Here is a 16,508-nt window from a genome sequence, read left to right as displayed (position 1 = left end):
CAGGCTCACACCACAGCGTCTGTGACTCAAACATGCCCTCCTTTCAGAGCAGATGGTCAAAAATAGCGTCCACCGTCAACATTTTTGTAAGCCGTGGGACCCGTCGGGCCACAGACCATTTGCCAAGAAGGAGTAGGGGTGCAATATATGTGTAAAAATAATCTGGTCAGTTACAGCTTCTCTCTGTTTGATACTGACAAAGTGAGAACACCCTGTTGTTAGAAAAGCGCTTATGCAATCTGCACCTATAAATAGGCGCGTGAAGTGTGTCTGCATATGTGTCTCACTGTGTGTTTACATCCAGACAAACACTTCCCAATTAATTAGCATTCATCAGCCGCGGTAGTTGTTATGATATCTGTGATTACTATTAGTGTGTGAAACAATCTCTTGTCTCTGCTCATTTCCCAAAGCTGCTGAGGACAAGACAGCTCGCCAGCCACCGGACGAGGAAACATAAGGAAACAGACACGACATGTTTACAGATGAGTTATTTAAAGTCACCACTGGGACGTCACCGGCACGCGGCTACAAGCCATGTTTTTGGTCATGCTGTGACGATATACAAACGGCACAGAATGAATGACCCAGGATTTCCGGATCCTGAGTCATTCAGAGAAACACTCACCAGCACCTAGTTGTCATTCCTTTAACTAATCCCTGTAATTACTCAGAAAATACCCTTGTTTGATATGTCGTTTGTATGATACATGTTCTAGGACACTTCTGTGTGTGTGTGTGAGTGTGAGTGTATATATATAAATATATATATATATATAAATAAAACATTGTATGATATGTATGATTGTATGATAATTTCTGTTTGTTGCCTGTATGTCCACAGGTTTTCTACACACAGCACGTGTGTACATGTATGAAAAGAGGCATGATGGGATGTTCTTTGCCTTACTACTGTTGCCAAAAGTCTCAATAATGTAAACAGAAAAATTAAAAGCTACAATTCTATTATTATGATTAATGTATAAGGTTTGAAACTACAGCTCCCATCGTGCTGGAGGTGATGTAAACAGGAAGTATTACGTTGCCATGGAGACACCGAGTAAGCTGTGTGCTACACCTGCACCCGATTTTTGATCTATATTTATTTTTTGGTCTATATTTATTTTGTTTTTTATGGCTACCAGCAGTCACACCACAGAAAACAGTCACCTGCATCACTTTGACACTGAAGAAAGGGTCTAAAGTTAAAGGAGACATATTCTGCTCAGTTTCAGGTTCATACTTGTATTCGGGGGTCCTACTAGAATATGATTACATGCTTTAATGTTCAAAAAACATATCATTTTTCCTCATACTGTGCACACTGCAAGCTGCTTTTTTCAGCTTCTTTCTGAACGCTCTGTTTTAGCTCCTGTATCTTTAAGCCCCCCCCCCACCCAAAAAGCCCAGTTTGCCAGTCTGAAGCAGGCACCGCCCAGCATCAGCTATGCCGTCTCCGAAACACATTAGCCGAGCAAAATGCTAACTCTGAAGAAGGTTGGATGTTCAATGGATCCCTGTTTGTGACATCAAAAATGGGGCTAAAACATAACAGAGTATTTTTACACACATTTACTGAAAGAGGAGGATTAGAAAAACTTAGAGGATGTTTTTTTCTCATGTTGAGAAGACATTGAAAAGTACATTTGGACGTTAAAGTGCTCCCATCCTAGGAAATCAATGCTACAGCATAAGAAAAGCATACAGATAGGGTGAAATCAGAACCAAGATGCATCAGTCGGCTGCTAAGGGTTAATGTATTCTGCCTCATCCAGTGCTGAGACTCCTGTCATGGTCTTCTTTCACTGCCCACAGCTGTCACGTTAGTGTATCAGCTCTGGTCCGTGATGCATACCTCGCACCTGGGTAACCGACCGCACACAGACACCGTGTTAGAGTGAGCCTGCAGTGTAAGCTGACACACAGGCTGTGTGTGGTGTTACTGCTGTCTGCGCTTCATCATCAGTTAAGACTGTTTTGTTCGAGCAGGGTGAAAAAAGTAAGATCGTGTCACTGAAGAGACATATTAACAATACTGTTGAAGCTCCACTGGTGACAGAGCTGAAGTTCAGTACGCAGATACTGAAAGGATTAATTAACAATTAGTTGATTAGCTAATTGGTGGGTCCGATTTGTTTTATACACTTGTTAAATGAATATCTTTAGGGTGTTGGACAATTTGAAGACGACACCCTTGGGCTCTGTGAAATTGCGATGGCCATTTTTCACCATTTTGAACATATTATAGCCAACATTGCTAGACAAATAATCAAGAAATAGTTTTGTTACCCAGTAAATCTCAACTACTGCACAAAGTAAACGATCCTGCAGCTTTTCTCTGATCAATCATTGCTGCAGTTTAGAGGACAGTTCACATAAAACACTTATGTTTATATTTATCAGGGAGGGAACCAAACCTGGAACAAAGATGGATCTAGGCAAGTGAAGTAAATCTATCACGTCTAAATCAAAGGCCACTTTTCTCTGCTGCAGCTGTACATACGCACAGTTTTATATTAAGAGAGCAGAAAACCAATTTTCTTAATTAGCGTCTTCCTCTTGGTGATACCAATGTTTGAAGTACTAGCTATTTAAAATGAGAAGATTGTTGTATTGGTTCATTTTCCCTGCTTTAAAGCGGATGGAAAAACAGGTATTTCCACGCATCAATCAGCATTTAAAAATACAGCAGCTTTAATTAGTCTATTAACTGACACATGGTAATACAAATTTGAAAAATGCCCGTCATTAATGCTCAGAGCCCAAGGCAACATCTTCAAATACTTGTTTTTTACTCAATCAGCAGTCCTAAAACCAAAGATATCCAATGTTCAGTCATATAAAACAGAAAAGCTGCAAATCCTGGCATTCATTTAAGAGCAAGAATCAGAAACAGAATCTGATCACAGTTGTTGGGTTGTTTTCTTGTGCCATGTCAGTCAAATATGATCAAATCAAAGCAAAGAGTCATGATGGAGCAGATTTATGGGTTTTTGAGTGTTAAACTGTAACTACTAACATGCCAACATACGTTTTCGAGCAGTGTAAAAAGAATTTTTTGGAACAAAATCCATGCTGGTCATTTCCAAACTATTTTAATCAGAGTCAGAGCCTGTGAGAATAAAAGCTACGAATGCCTCTCTGCTTCGGGTCACCTCAGGCTTTGCTGTGCAAAAGCAAAAAGGTGAAATGCAAAATAATATTTAAATGGAAGCCTCTTGTGTGTCCACATATGGCAACAGACGAGCGGGCAATTGCGCAACATGTCGGGGATTTTATCTTGATAGCAAACTTGAAAGCGTCTGACATTTGTGTTTGGGGTGGAGTGGAGGAACAGGGGAAGAATCAGGGGGAGGTGGTGGTGGGATGGGGGGGTTTAGTTGCTGGGGAAAGAGATTACCCTCAGACCTTTTCTTTGAGAGCGAGAGAGAATGGGGGAAGGACGTTCCCTGTGTATTAGTAAATCCCAGTTAATTTTCCCTGTCAGAGAACAATGAGATATGGACCCCCGCGGGCTCTGTTGAATGTAATTCCACCACTTGCTCAGAATAACCTTCATTACTCATCAGAGGTGTGGATCTCTCTCCACTGCAAAACAGAAAACCTCGGGAGCGCATACAAGACCCTGTGATGCTTTAACAGAACTCCTTAGGACCCTTTCCAGCGCCCATTGTGAGATTCCAACTCTTGAAACATTTTCAACTTTCGGAAGCAGCTGCTAGCCTCTCAGTCTGCGCTGAAATGTAAGAGGGAAACATGTCTGCCGCAAAAACACTATCCTACGCCGAGCGACTTGACAGCCCTTCAAGGTTCCTGGGTTGGACCTTGTTTAATTTATAGAGCTGGAGACTTTGGAGAAGCCGGATGCTATTCATGATTCAGGGCCTTTCATTTACACTTAACACCACGGTGCTGCGTTGTGACATCATCTGCGTATGTTTTTCACAGCATGTCACATTCAACATGCATGAGGCGGCGACTGCTGGGGGCCTCATGAGCTCCAATTATATCCATCGTGAGTGAAGCCTCGCAGATCTAATTCTTTTTTCTTTTCTTTTACTACAACTATTGGGCCACATTAACTCACCCGATTAACTCCTGATGACAACAAACATGTAAACAAAGTTTTTTTTTTTTTTACTTACTTTTTAATTTCAGATTGAACTTTCATGTCATCTACCAACCGACATGAGCGCAAATTCCTTCAATCACAAGAATTCTGCCCATATTCGGGACTGATGATGTAAAAGCCGCAACTAATGATAATTTTCATTATCAATCCATCTGCTAATTCATTATTTAGTCTACGAAATGTTTAAAACCATTCACAGTTTGTCAGAGCCCACGGTGATGCCTTCAATGTTCTTGTTTTGTCAACATTTATCAACAGTGTAAAACCTAATGACAGCAGCATATCAACATATTTCAGAAGCTGGAACCAGCAACTGTTTGACATTTTTGCTTGATAAACAACTAAAATGAATTATCGGTAATCTAAATTGTTGTCAGTTCATTTTCGGACAGTTGACTAATTGAATGAGCAAGTAATTGTTTCGTGCCATCACACACTTGTCACTTTTGCAGAAAATGAATCTTAAAACGACTAATCGAGAAAATAACCAACATGTTATTTGATTAGATGCAGCCCTAAATCTGGCACATAATTGATATTTTGAATAAAGAGGGAATTTTCCCGGTGTACTGACCAAGCATGGGATCAAGCCAAAAATACAGTATTTAGACCTTTTAATCACAAGATGTATGTTTTCTGTTCCGGCTAACTTCCCCTCCAGCAAGGCTGCAGCTGTAAGAGGAGGCAGGCCTATTGTTCAGACTAACAAGGGGCGCAGAGGTCACTTGCATTTTCACAAGAGCTTTGCCAGAGGGTTTGGCGAAGAAGCCGGCACACCAGTCTGTTTGGTATGGATCTACACTAAAGCTTTTTCTATAAAGTCACATCATTCCCAGTCTATTATAAAGGGGGATAGATTAGATTAAGTGAGATTATGCAGAGAGGGGCTCCCTAAAAAGAGCAAAAATAACACACTCAGAACTTAGCAGGCGAGTCAACAGTGGGATTAAGCCAAAAGGACACGTTCAAATCCAATGCTAATATGCACAATGGTCCTCCTTCCACTGGCTCAACTTTTAAGTGGTTTCATATGTTATTGCTTCAAATTTCAACACACTTCACCAGCTACGGCAGCAAAAAAAAAAAAAAAAAAAGTCTGACTTTTACTATCATATTTTGGTCAAATTAATCTACAATTTGACAAATCTCAAAACCCCAAATGGGAGTTATTTTTTCTCCTCTCCATCAGACTGTCTTCCCTCCTGTCAAGCCCTCTCTGTGCATACAGTTCGTACAATAACAACTCCTATCACCAATGCGACCGAAAATATGCACAAAGTGGTTGCACACTCTAACATGATTAAATGATGTGTGGTCTGGCGTCACTCCCAGCACCTCTCCCATCCCTCGCTTTGCTCTGTATCTCCCCGCTGCACAGACGCAAACACACACAGATTCCCTTTCCCTGAGCCGTGTTTTGAAAATAGAAGCTTCATATTAACAGTCAACAGTCAAGCTGACAGGTACAGTCTGACCATTCTCTCTGTCATAAAGCCCCTCCGTGGATATCTGCTCAGTACACATGTTACTGCCAGCTCTGTGTCGCCGAGGTGGAGCGTCACAAATCAACACAGACGCACACATGAGGAATGCAGAATAACACATGTGGCAAGAATACGGTGGTATGATGTAGAGCAAATGCTTGTTTTGGTATTCTGAGTGGTGGAGGAAGTATTCAGGTTCCTTACTAGAGTGTGTTTGTAAGTACATGTTGGATCACTTTAGGGGTCACAAGCCGTCAAAACTCATTACGAAGTTCTTGTACTCAAGACAGTCTTACGGGTTGACCAAAATCAAAATATCCTGAACACTCACTTGAAAACCGCTGTATTAAAAATGCTTTTGATTACATTTCTTATAAATTGTGTAAAAATTCAACAGACCTAATGAAGGTCCGAGGACTGAAACGTTGTCAGTGAAGTAAGCGACAGCGTGTGGGTTTTCTTTTGGCTCTTTCACAAGGCATCACAAGCCAGAAAGGTTGAGCAACAACAACGCATCATATTTTGTAAAAGTGTCACCAGTTTTGCACGTTAAATCTGCAAAGTAACTTGTATGAAAAAAAATGTAGCAAGAGTTAAAAACCACAATATTTCCCTCTGAAATGTGGAGTTGTAGCACAAAAGTTCCTCAAAGCACTTGAGTAAATGTACTTTGATTCTTTCCACCTTCACATACACACATCCTGACATAATATAGTATCAAAATAACCCCTTATGATGTTGTATAATAGGATTCTTCCAAACAACGTGATGTTTGACACCAAACTAAACCTCATGATTAAGCTACTACAGCTGCCCAGTGACACACTTTCTGCGCAAAGAGCGCCACGCTCGACCCGCGCCCTCCTCGCTCATTCAAAATAGCCATACCAGCAGGGTGATTCATCCCAGGAGTTTATTCTCTCGAGCAAAGACAACACAAAAGGGACCTTGAGCGAAACCTACACAAACCTCCCACAGGCTCTGACCGCGAAGGAAGAGCAGTCGGCCGCTTGTTCGCTTGCTTTTTTCCTGTTAGAGTGCTTAAGAGGGGTCTCCGTGCACAGGAGCCGCTCGCCGCAAGTGGAATTCCCAAGTCGAATCAATAACATTATGACATTAAACACCATCTAACAGCCCTGTTTACCAGCTACTTAAGCACACACTGTTGGTGAAAGAAGGCTCAGGCTGCAAACCATGGGGAAAGGGTTTAGTTTTGCAGCGTGGTGAAGATCAGACTGGACTAAAATATGTCACAAAGCTCCATTTATCTCTTAACTATTTGAGTGTAAAATGACACTGTACATATGTTGTTTATTTTCAGACAAAGGGAGCATCAGATGCAGCATGCAGACAATATTTCAGTGCGCGAGTGTGGCTGGTTGAAGCACACCGGCTCTGGGTCTCCTCACAGGACCAGCCAGCAGTGCTGCTGGAGGTAATGAGGCCTCTTGTGTGTCCTCTCTGATCTGAGAGTTGAATTATTTCCCATGTGGCACAGCCATTTCCAGCTTCCGCCTTTACTCTCACCTCGTCGGGCGGGTGGAGAGGCGAGAGCGAAAACTCCCACCCTGCACTGAAAACGTGTTGCCATTGTCAATCCACAGAGCCACACACAGACGTCAGGCTGGCAGCAGTCCAGACAAAAAAAGACTTAGTTAAATGTAGAAAAGATCATATATATATACACACATATGTATGTGTGTGTGTGTGTGAATACTTTTTTTTTTTTTTTTAAGGAAAGCTTTAATGTCTGTGCTTATTTTTAGATTTTGTTCTCTAATCTGTGTCAGAAGCAGCTACCATCCTTTTAGTTTTATTCTGCTTTGCTATGTGCAGACACTTCTCATTGGTCAGTAGGAAACTCCCAGTTAATAAATGGTCTACTTCAGCGCCCAGGCACACGTGCTGGGTTGCAGATCTCTGTTTCAATGTGTCTTTTGTTTGACGGCTGGTGTTTCAACATCCTCAACTTGAATAGAAGAAGGTCAGCCTGGTGGGGTCTGCCCTATGGTTATTCAGGAGCCCAACCTAGGGCCCCACAGAGGTGGGGTGACTGGGAGGGAGGGGACGGGACAGAAAGCCTCCTCCTCTGTCTGACACCAAGCGCATCTAGGAAGCCACTGGAATTTTGACAATTCCCCCCACAAGCAGCGTTTAACCACACGTGCCATTGGAAGGTGGCCCATGCAGGGAGCACAGAGCAATCTAAACACCAGGTGCATAAAGGTGGCTGCTTCCTAGCTTGACACCGTCTCCCCGCCCTGCTTCATCTTAAAGTTTTAAAGCCAGCTGAGTGGCTGTCAGTTCAGAAGGCAGCAGGCAGCGGCTATTAAACCCAACAAGACCCTGGGATTACATGACAGAAATGTAAACAAGCAATAAATGGTATAACCACAGAAGTCTTGCGTGATCCAAGCGGTGCGGGGACAAATTCGGATGCTGCAGCAGCCAAAAGCAGAGACACGGAGGAGAATGAACTTTTTCAGCAACATAACAAAAACAGGAAAGGGCTCTCCTGGACATCTCACCAGAAAAAGACGAGAAACATCTGCACGGGTGTTTGTTGGTGCTCCCAAACTGAGAGAAGCAGAAATATAGTGCATGTGCACAAGAGAGACACAAGCCCTCTCTCCTTCAGTGACAATGGTTAGGAAGGGGGCAGAGTCTGGCTTACTTTTTCCACTTGGCCATGCTTTTTGCTTCCTGGACAGATGTACAGCAAGCGAAAATGAGCCCACTTCTATATGAGAGGCCCCCTCAATCCCAACTGGTTCCATATTCAGACAGCAGGAATTTTGGGAGTCAACTTGTTAAACCCTTCTGAAGCAGCAATGACCTACAGCAGCAAGATAACTCCAGGCTGTGACATTTATCCACTGATATTCAATAGTGCACACACGCGCTGCTGTTAACAAAGTTCAGAAATAAACATTTAACGTGACATTTCATGGATAAATCCGCGCAACTGCAGTGACCGCTGTCTTGCCATGGCCACAGTTCTCCTGCAGCTTGCGTGAATTGCCTCACTTCCACGGCACCGCCGAACCCACATCAGTCCAACCATGTGCTTTGTGCTCAGCAGAAGCCAAAGGTAAAAGCGAGACCTACCTCTAAACCTTGCGCACAGACAACACGCAGCGCGGCATGATTCATTCTGCAAGCAAAATGCACACAGGCTGCTACAATGTAGCCCCCCAAGCCCCAACGCTTTGGAGATCAACGCGGCATCTGTTACCAACGAAATGCACAACCTGCTTAACAGCCCGCCGGTTCAATCCCGACGGCGCACAGCCGCGTAATAGTAAATAAAAAGCTGCGGTTGGTTATTACAGGCTCCGACGTGCTCCTCAGTGCCAGTTCAAGTGGTCACTCTATTGTTGGGAAACAATCTGAGCCAAAGTGGAAACAAAACCTTCCCGAGACAAGAGCTTCGCAGCGCCACACCGGGAATAAGGCAACGTTAAGTTTGCAGTTACTCACCGGGTAATTAAGCGGAGAAAGTCCTCGGTAATTTTCGGCTCTTGTTTTTAAATATCTTCCCCCCTCACGGCCACTGAGAATGGGCTCAACGTCAGTGGGTGAGTAACTGAATAGACTCGGAGAGAGCGCAGTAAGTTGAAGTGTCAAATTACATTGGCTATTCTATTACCAAAGGGACCCATGCTCGGTGGCTGCTGACAAAATGTGTCGCGGATTTTCCGCGGAGACGCCATCAGGAGAGAGCCGGGAGCGGAGCCGGACTGTCGCTCTGCTCAGCGGCCATCTGGCACAGTGGATCCTGCTGGAGAGACCCGCTCCGAGTCCGGTACCGAGCGGCTCTGTGGCGACGCGTTCAGGACACGTTATCTGGATTTTGGGAGGGATTTCTAAAGGAAGTGCACTTCACTGAGCAGTAACCTCACACATTATGGGATAAATGGGAAATGGGCATGCTGGGTATTTGAAGTAGTAGTAGTAGTAGTAGTCAGCAGTAGTAATGGGTGAAAAAAAAAAATATATATATATAGATAGATAGATAGATATAGATATATATAAATATATATAGATATATATAGATATAGCTATAGATAGATAGATAGATAGATATAGATATATATATAGAGATATATATAAAAATCACATGGTTAAAAACTTAAATATAATTTACGATTAAATATAACAACACATATAATAATAATAACAATAATAATAATAATAATAATAATGATAATAAATGATAAATTAAAATTACGACGTGGTAAATTATTAACATGAATAAAGTAATTATGTTGACAATAATGAAAATAATAGACCTATACCACTCATGAATCCGTATTAAAATGAACTCTGTGATTACAATATGTTTAAACAGCCTGTCCGTTTATTATCTAAATATATGAGTATGAAAATAAACACCAACCATAATACATATGATGGGCTAATAAACCACAACAAACACGCGCACGCCCCCAAGCCGGCGCACTGACGCATCCACGCTGCCGTCCCGTGATCCTCCTCGGAGCTGACGCCACCCTCCGTGTTTTGCAGGTCGCCGCTCTCTGATGGAAAGCTCTGAATAACAAAGACATGTTTGAGAGCAGCAGCGGCATCAGCAGCAGCAGCAGCAGCAGCAGCAGCAGCAGTCTGGGCTGAGCGCTGACGTCAAGGAGCCATGACTGTGCCAAGCAGCATCCAGACTCCTGTCCACACACACACACACACACACACACACACACACACACACACACACACACACATAAATAAACAATCAGTCTGACCTGCTGCTGCCTCTGTGGTCTGTTTGGAAGCACCTCATGTCAAAAGTTAGAAACACACCACCCTGCAGGCTGTGACTGACTCTTCAAAGTTGGGCTGTGATTGGGGTCAGAGTGGTGATTTCTCTCTCAGAAACTCTTCTAGCAGAAGTCACCATCCAAGTGACACACTCTGCTGCCCTGTTTGTGGAGTCCCCTGCTTTCTGCCCTGTGTGTCCACCCCAGCTGTCTAAGTTAGGGGGAGGGATAGGCTGGAACAATAGGCGCCATTTGTCCTGCTAAAAGGTGACAGGAAGCATTGATTTCAGCCTGTTCCAGGCTTGTAAGCCGTCCCTGAATTGGTTAATGTGAACATTTCCCTCTAACAGAGATTGGAAAACTTTAGGCAATTGTGATTCACAGTTGCATCAGGATGCAAGAGCAAACTTTTTATTCCAGGATTCCAGCGCCCCATCGATTTTATTGCTGCTACCGCTGCTACTATATTAAAAGATAATAAGAAGCAAAGAACAACTGCCAAACAGAAACTAAAGTTATATTTAAATCACTAATAATTTGGTCTAATCAAAGCCAGTCTGACCTGCTAAAAAACATGTTTAAGCTACTTTAAAGTCGGGGAAACTGGGAATCCCTCCTAAAATCTGCTATAAATCTTTATCATAGACTAATTGGCTTCAAATAATAAGAATTAATCTCTTTATGAGCAAATCCTATTTGAGTACGAGGCAAATGTTTACTCATATATTTCAAATGAAAGCAAGATGTAGAAGATGGAGTAGTTTAGATCTATATTTCGTAGCATTTTAAATGCAGTTAAGCAGCCCTCTGGGGCTCTTGCTGGTAGGAATTCCTAAATTGCCGCCTATTAAAATGCTTAAAATAGCTCTCATTCACCAATTTGTCTTAGACCAGTTAAGCTTGTCGTACTCAGCTGGAGGAACTCCAGATATTCTTGTGGGTGAGTATAGACACACTCCATCACAATTTATGAACTTGATGCATGTTTCACCCTAATGATATGAAAAACATTACTTCATTAATGCCAGTTCTCTGTGCTTTCACAATTTTCTGCAGAATATTTGACCATCATGATATGAAATCCTCCCTGCAGCGTTCCACTGGGTTGTTTTGATATGGGCCGACCAGTCAGACCTGTGATCACAGTGTTGTTACGCCTTTTCTTTCATGATGACGACACCTGTGATTTATGCCAGCGCAAGACAGACACACTGATCCAAATATAGAGGAGAATTTTCCTTATCACATCACAACTGGGTCAATGAAACTGAGCCAAAAACAGTCTGTTAGTGAAATGCTTTAAAGTGATCTTCAACAGCGCAGCATCGGCGGGGCTCAAGCACTGACTCTGTGTGCCGGTTAACATTGTCATCCAAGTTTGACTGTCAGCCTTTTCTGAATGGAGTCTCTGTATTCTAGCCATGTTGACTTAACTAAATTCGGGTCTTCTCCCCTGAAAACAGAGGTGGATTAGACACCAAAAAGCTTTTGCCATCAATGAGGCACCAAAAACAGTAGAGGTGGATATTAAGAATCTCCTTGCTGATTTAAAGCTTTTTTATCATTTTTATCAACATAATGAGAAAGATTTTTTGAATGCATGAATTTGCAAAATTGTAAAATGTTTATGCTGAACTATTAACTTGCAGAATAGAATTTGCTAAATTTTTCAGGCAAGTTTCAATTACAGAAATATTCTTGCATTTCTTCACAAGTCTTTTTCTTCTGTTAGTCACTGAATTGGGATTATATGAGACACATGTAGACAGAAACTCTCAGAGAATTACAAAACACATCATCGATGTTGGACTGGCACTGCGCACGTCCTGCTGCTCCTTACATAAAAACAGCACAATGTGATCATTGAAAGTGTAGGCAGGGAGAAGTCTGTGTTTTCATTTACAGTTCCCACCTGGTTTATGAATGAACAACCGCCAGGCTCCAGAGACCAGCCCACATCCTCCGCAACCAACCAACCAACCCCTGGCTGTGTTCCAGTCCAAATGTGTTCACAGTGCAGACTTCACTCTGCTGTGGACAGAGAGCTCATGCTGCTCAGTCGTATGTCCTAAAATATAGGATAGAGATAGTGTCCGAGTCATACATTCCCAAGGGTCTGCTTACTACGATGTTCGAGAGCTGCGCAGGCAAATTTTGTATCACTTTTGTTTCGCTGAAACATGAAAATGTGAGTTAGATTATAGCTGTTGACAACAGATTTTGTGCTTTCATTTTACCAAGCCCCTAGGTTTATGTGCGTCCTTTCCCCTAACAACTGTGTCATTGGGGGTCTGTTGTGTTATGGAATTGTGTGTGACCTGGTGACAGCATTGCAGACTGAGCAGTGGAGTCTGGTCAACAAATAGGATTGCAAAGGATGGAGGGAATCAGCAGGGCAATGAGGAGGAGGACAGGGCTCTGCAAACAGAGGCGACGACTATTGCACTCCATTTGACAAAAAGACATGAGGGAAATGTGATAAAAAACCCCATTGATTCTCATTACAGCAGGAGAGGCAGACAGAAAGAGAAGAGACATACCTAGACAGGTTGTGCTGAAGCCTCCTGATGATTTCCTCCCCTCGTTTTTTTTTCCCTCAGACTTTTTTTTTGAGCAGCACCAGCAGAAAGCTGGCTGCCGGCACCCCATGCTGCTCTGCTTTTGGGGGAGCGGAGAGCCAATCAATGTGTGCTCACAAAGGGGGAAGAGCATTCAGAAAGCCAACTGTTCCCTCAGGCCATGGGCAATGAAGAAGTGGGAGAGACAGAGGGAGACAGTGCAGAGAGAGAAGGAAGCAAGGGGGTTGACAACATGTTTCCTTTGCTACCATATACTGACAGGAATAACATGATCACTGCAACACTGCTGACTCTAGTTCACTGTAATGCACAAGAATAATGCTCGTGTAAAGCATCCCAATAGAGTTGCTGCTAATGATTAATTTCATTAACAATTAATCAGTTTATGATATTTTCATTCATCAATTAGTCGTTCAGTCTCTAAAATCCAAAGAAAATAGTTAAACAATGCCCATCACCAATTTTATGAGCCCAAGGTCACTTTGGTAAATTGCATCCAAAATATTCTCTGTTAACAATAATATGGAGCAAAGAAAAATCCTGCAGCTAATCGTCACTTTACAGAGGCTGGAACCAGAATTTTGTCATTTTGATAAATGACTTCAACTTTATATTTCTGTTACCTCTACACAAGTAAAACAGCAGTTTCTTTTGCATTTGTGGCCAATAAATTGAATACAGGAGAAAACTGTTGCTTAATTTCTTTTGGATGAATTAATTAAAGGAGTAATCCACTGGTTTAGGATTACGCTTCTGTAAAGCTGAGGTACATGTCAGAGATATTTATGTTTAAAAAGGGCTGATTGAAATCAAAGCCCTCATCTTTCATGCTGCACAGTCCCAGTTTGTCCATGCTCTCTGAAGCGCTTTGTAATCTGATGCCACCGTCATGATTTTTGCTAATACTGAATAACAAAGAAATGCATTAAAAATACAATGAAAAACACTATATAAAGCGGAAATAAGCAGAAAAATGTTCGTAATTTTCATTCTCTGGTATCTGGCTTTCTTCTGGGTGTTGTCTGAGGTTGTTTCTAGTGTTCTTATACACATCTATTGATCAGTCATATGACCTGTAGATGAACATAGATACCAAGTACACAAACCTTATCATCGTCCTTTTAACAAACACTATTTACAAATTATCATATTAACTGTAAAACATCACAGGAGAAACATAAAGGACGCATGTAAAGTTACTCAACAGTAATCATCACAAAGTAATCGTTATTAGTTATTTACTGTCTATATGGCACAGTGCTGCATTGTTGAGCCATACTGTATGTTTGTTGTCATGCACTGGAAATTATGTATAATTTGCGTCAAACAATCCCTGCGTGACAGATTGAGCTCACAGTGGGTGTTCCACTTAATAAAATCACTTGTGTGTAACAACTCCCACCTTGACACCCCTCTGTTCCCTCTCAGAGGAAACAGTTAAGGTGTATTGCTCTACTGTGAGGACTTTTTTGTTTTTTCGTTTTATGTATTACCTGACAGGAGGTTAACTAGCTATTTCCAGCCCCATTATTCTCCTGTAACTCCAGGGCAGAGTGAAAAGTCAATTATAGTCAAAGCATACTGTGTTTGTCAGAATCCCAGGCTTGTGATCTCCTCTGCTGGATCATTTTCTTCTAAATGTGAGTGTTTAATTATTAGCAAGGCATTATAGGGCTTAATGAGATACCACAGTAAATTGCATTGCGGTTTCATACGCATTATTAAAAAAAAAAAAAAGGATTCTCTCAACAATGTTAGAGCTAGTCTGTCCAGCACTGTGACATTTAAGTAAGATGCTCTCCTTATCGTAGAGGATGGGTTCCAACTCCTCAACTGGGAAATGTCACATGTTTTTTTTTTAATGTCAGGTTGGATCTCTTGAGTTATATTTCATCAAAGGAGCTTAGCTGAGTGATTCCTTGATGTGATAATTTACTTCTATGACAGGTATCAACATATCCACAAGCATGATTTAAGATAGGGGAACTCAACAGTGTAAGTCAGAAGTTTGGGATGCTCACTCACTGCTTCTGGAGTAATGTACTTTGCAGTATCTCCGTCTATCTGCTTTCCTCTCAACCAGTCTGCATCCACCGTCAGTTAGTGATTTCTTACTTTTCAGATAGTAACTCTCACCAAACCCCCAAAGAGCAGACGTGGCCTTATGAACTTGCTGTATGTCTCGCTTGCTTGTGGCAGAGCATTACTAATAGCAGAGCAAGAGCTGTGCCCCTTTAATAAAAATGCAGCATGTCTTCTTTCTTTATTGCATTATGGTGCTGATATATGTTCTACTGTGTATATTTCATGTGTTACTGTTGGCGCAAACTGGCAAGTGCAGAAAGAAGCTCTTGCTTTTATTCAAGGAAATGACACTAAAGGCTGCTGTTTTCCTCTGATGTTTTATAGCACTGAAACATTTTCTGCAATCACACTCCACTGTAGCTGTCGGGTGTTCGCATCAGAGTTTCGCCGGCTATCCACAGGAATAAGAAACACATTCTGGCAAACAACAAAACAGAACTAGAAATGGAGGATGCAAGAGCTGTATTTTGAATAAAGGAGAAATATAACTCTGGGATGGATTTTTACTGCTTGGCTGCAGAGTTCTCACCTGCCCAACTCCTGCTGGTGCAACAATATATATGTGTTTTCCCCTCTCTGGATCCTGAAAAAATGTTGTATAGGTTGTAGAAAGCCTTTTGTGTCCTCAGAGTGAGCTCTGTGATACTAATAAATTGCCTCAAGTGATGTCATTCAAGGCCACTTGGATTGGAGCTGAAGACTTTAAGTTTGAAAATGAAAAATATCTCCTACGTAGCCAAAATAATTGAATTAATCTCTTTTTTTTTTGTGGCGCAGAGGATCAGCAAGTACACATGAGATTCCATGTGTAACTTTGTAAATCGTGCAACGTTTCTTTTTGTGAATCCACAAGACCCCACAAAAATATCCCAAGGATCTGACCTTGTCGATAGCAATTGCCCTGATTCTATTTATTCCTAAAATAATTCACCTGAACATCATTTAATGAGCAAACAAGACCTGTAGTGTACTTCTTATTAAACTATCTCTAATCTTCTAATCTGTCATTGCCATGTTAGACAATGGGAGGTTAATAGTGGGAGAGGTGCAACAACTTGTCAAGCCCCATGGAGGGCAGCAGTAGCACCTGCTTGCAGACCCACACAAGCAGACACACACACACACACACACTGGTACAGACACCCTCATGACAACATCTACTTCTGCTGCTTTACAGCTTCCCTCATCCACAAGTCTGTTTGGCAGGGGTTGCTGGGCAACAGGCTGCGTAAACACGGCACCTGACATGTCAAAAGAGAGAGCAACCAGGCGCTTAGGCACTTGTCTGCATAGCTCTGTTGACTCTACTCACAAACATGTACCTATCATGCAGAAAATAAAAACACACTCATACATGTCTACATGGAATAGTTGAAAACTTTCAGAAATACAAGTATATTTCTGAGTCACCATGCTTAATTTTTAGGCATCTAATTGGATGAGCTTAATGAGCATT

At 42.0% G+C, this 16,508-nt stretch overlaps 1 protein-coding gene across 1 annotated transcript in view; it reads right to left on the bottom strand.

Moving 5' to 3' along the window:
* The window catches only part of LOC139220412 (zinc finger MIZ domain-containing protein 1-like), a 108,512-nt gene extending 99,332 nt beyond the window's left edge, over nt 1-9,180 (bottom strand). The window contains exon 1 of the mRNA XM_070852511.1: nt 9,097-9,180. The gene's annotated coding sequence lies outside the window, so the exon portion shown is untranslated. The remainder of the gene's footprint in view (nt 1-9,096) is intronic.
* Nucleotides 9,181-16,508: the final 7,328 nt, after the last annotated feature.

Source organism: Pempheris klunzingeri, chromosome 20 (assembly GCF_042242105.1).
Source record: "Pempheris klunzingeri isolate RE-2024b chromosome 20, fPemKlu1.hap1, whole genome shotgun sequence".
NCBI lineage: Eukaryota > Metazoa > Chordata > Actinopteri > Acropomatiformes > Pempheridae > Pempheris > Pempheris klunzingeri.
Note: the sequence above shows the minus strand (reverse complement) of the source record. Positions and strands in the feature narration are given on the sequence as shown.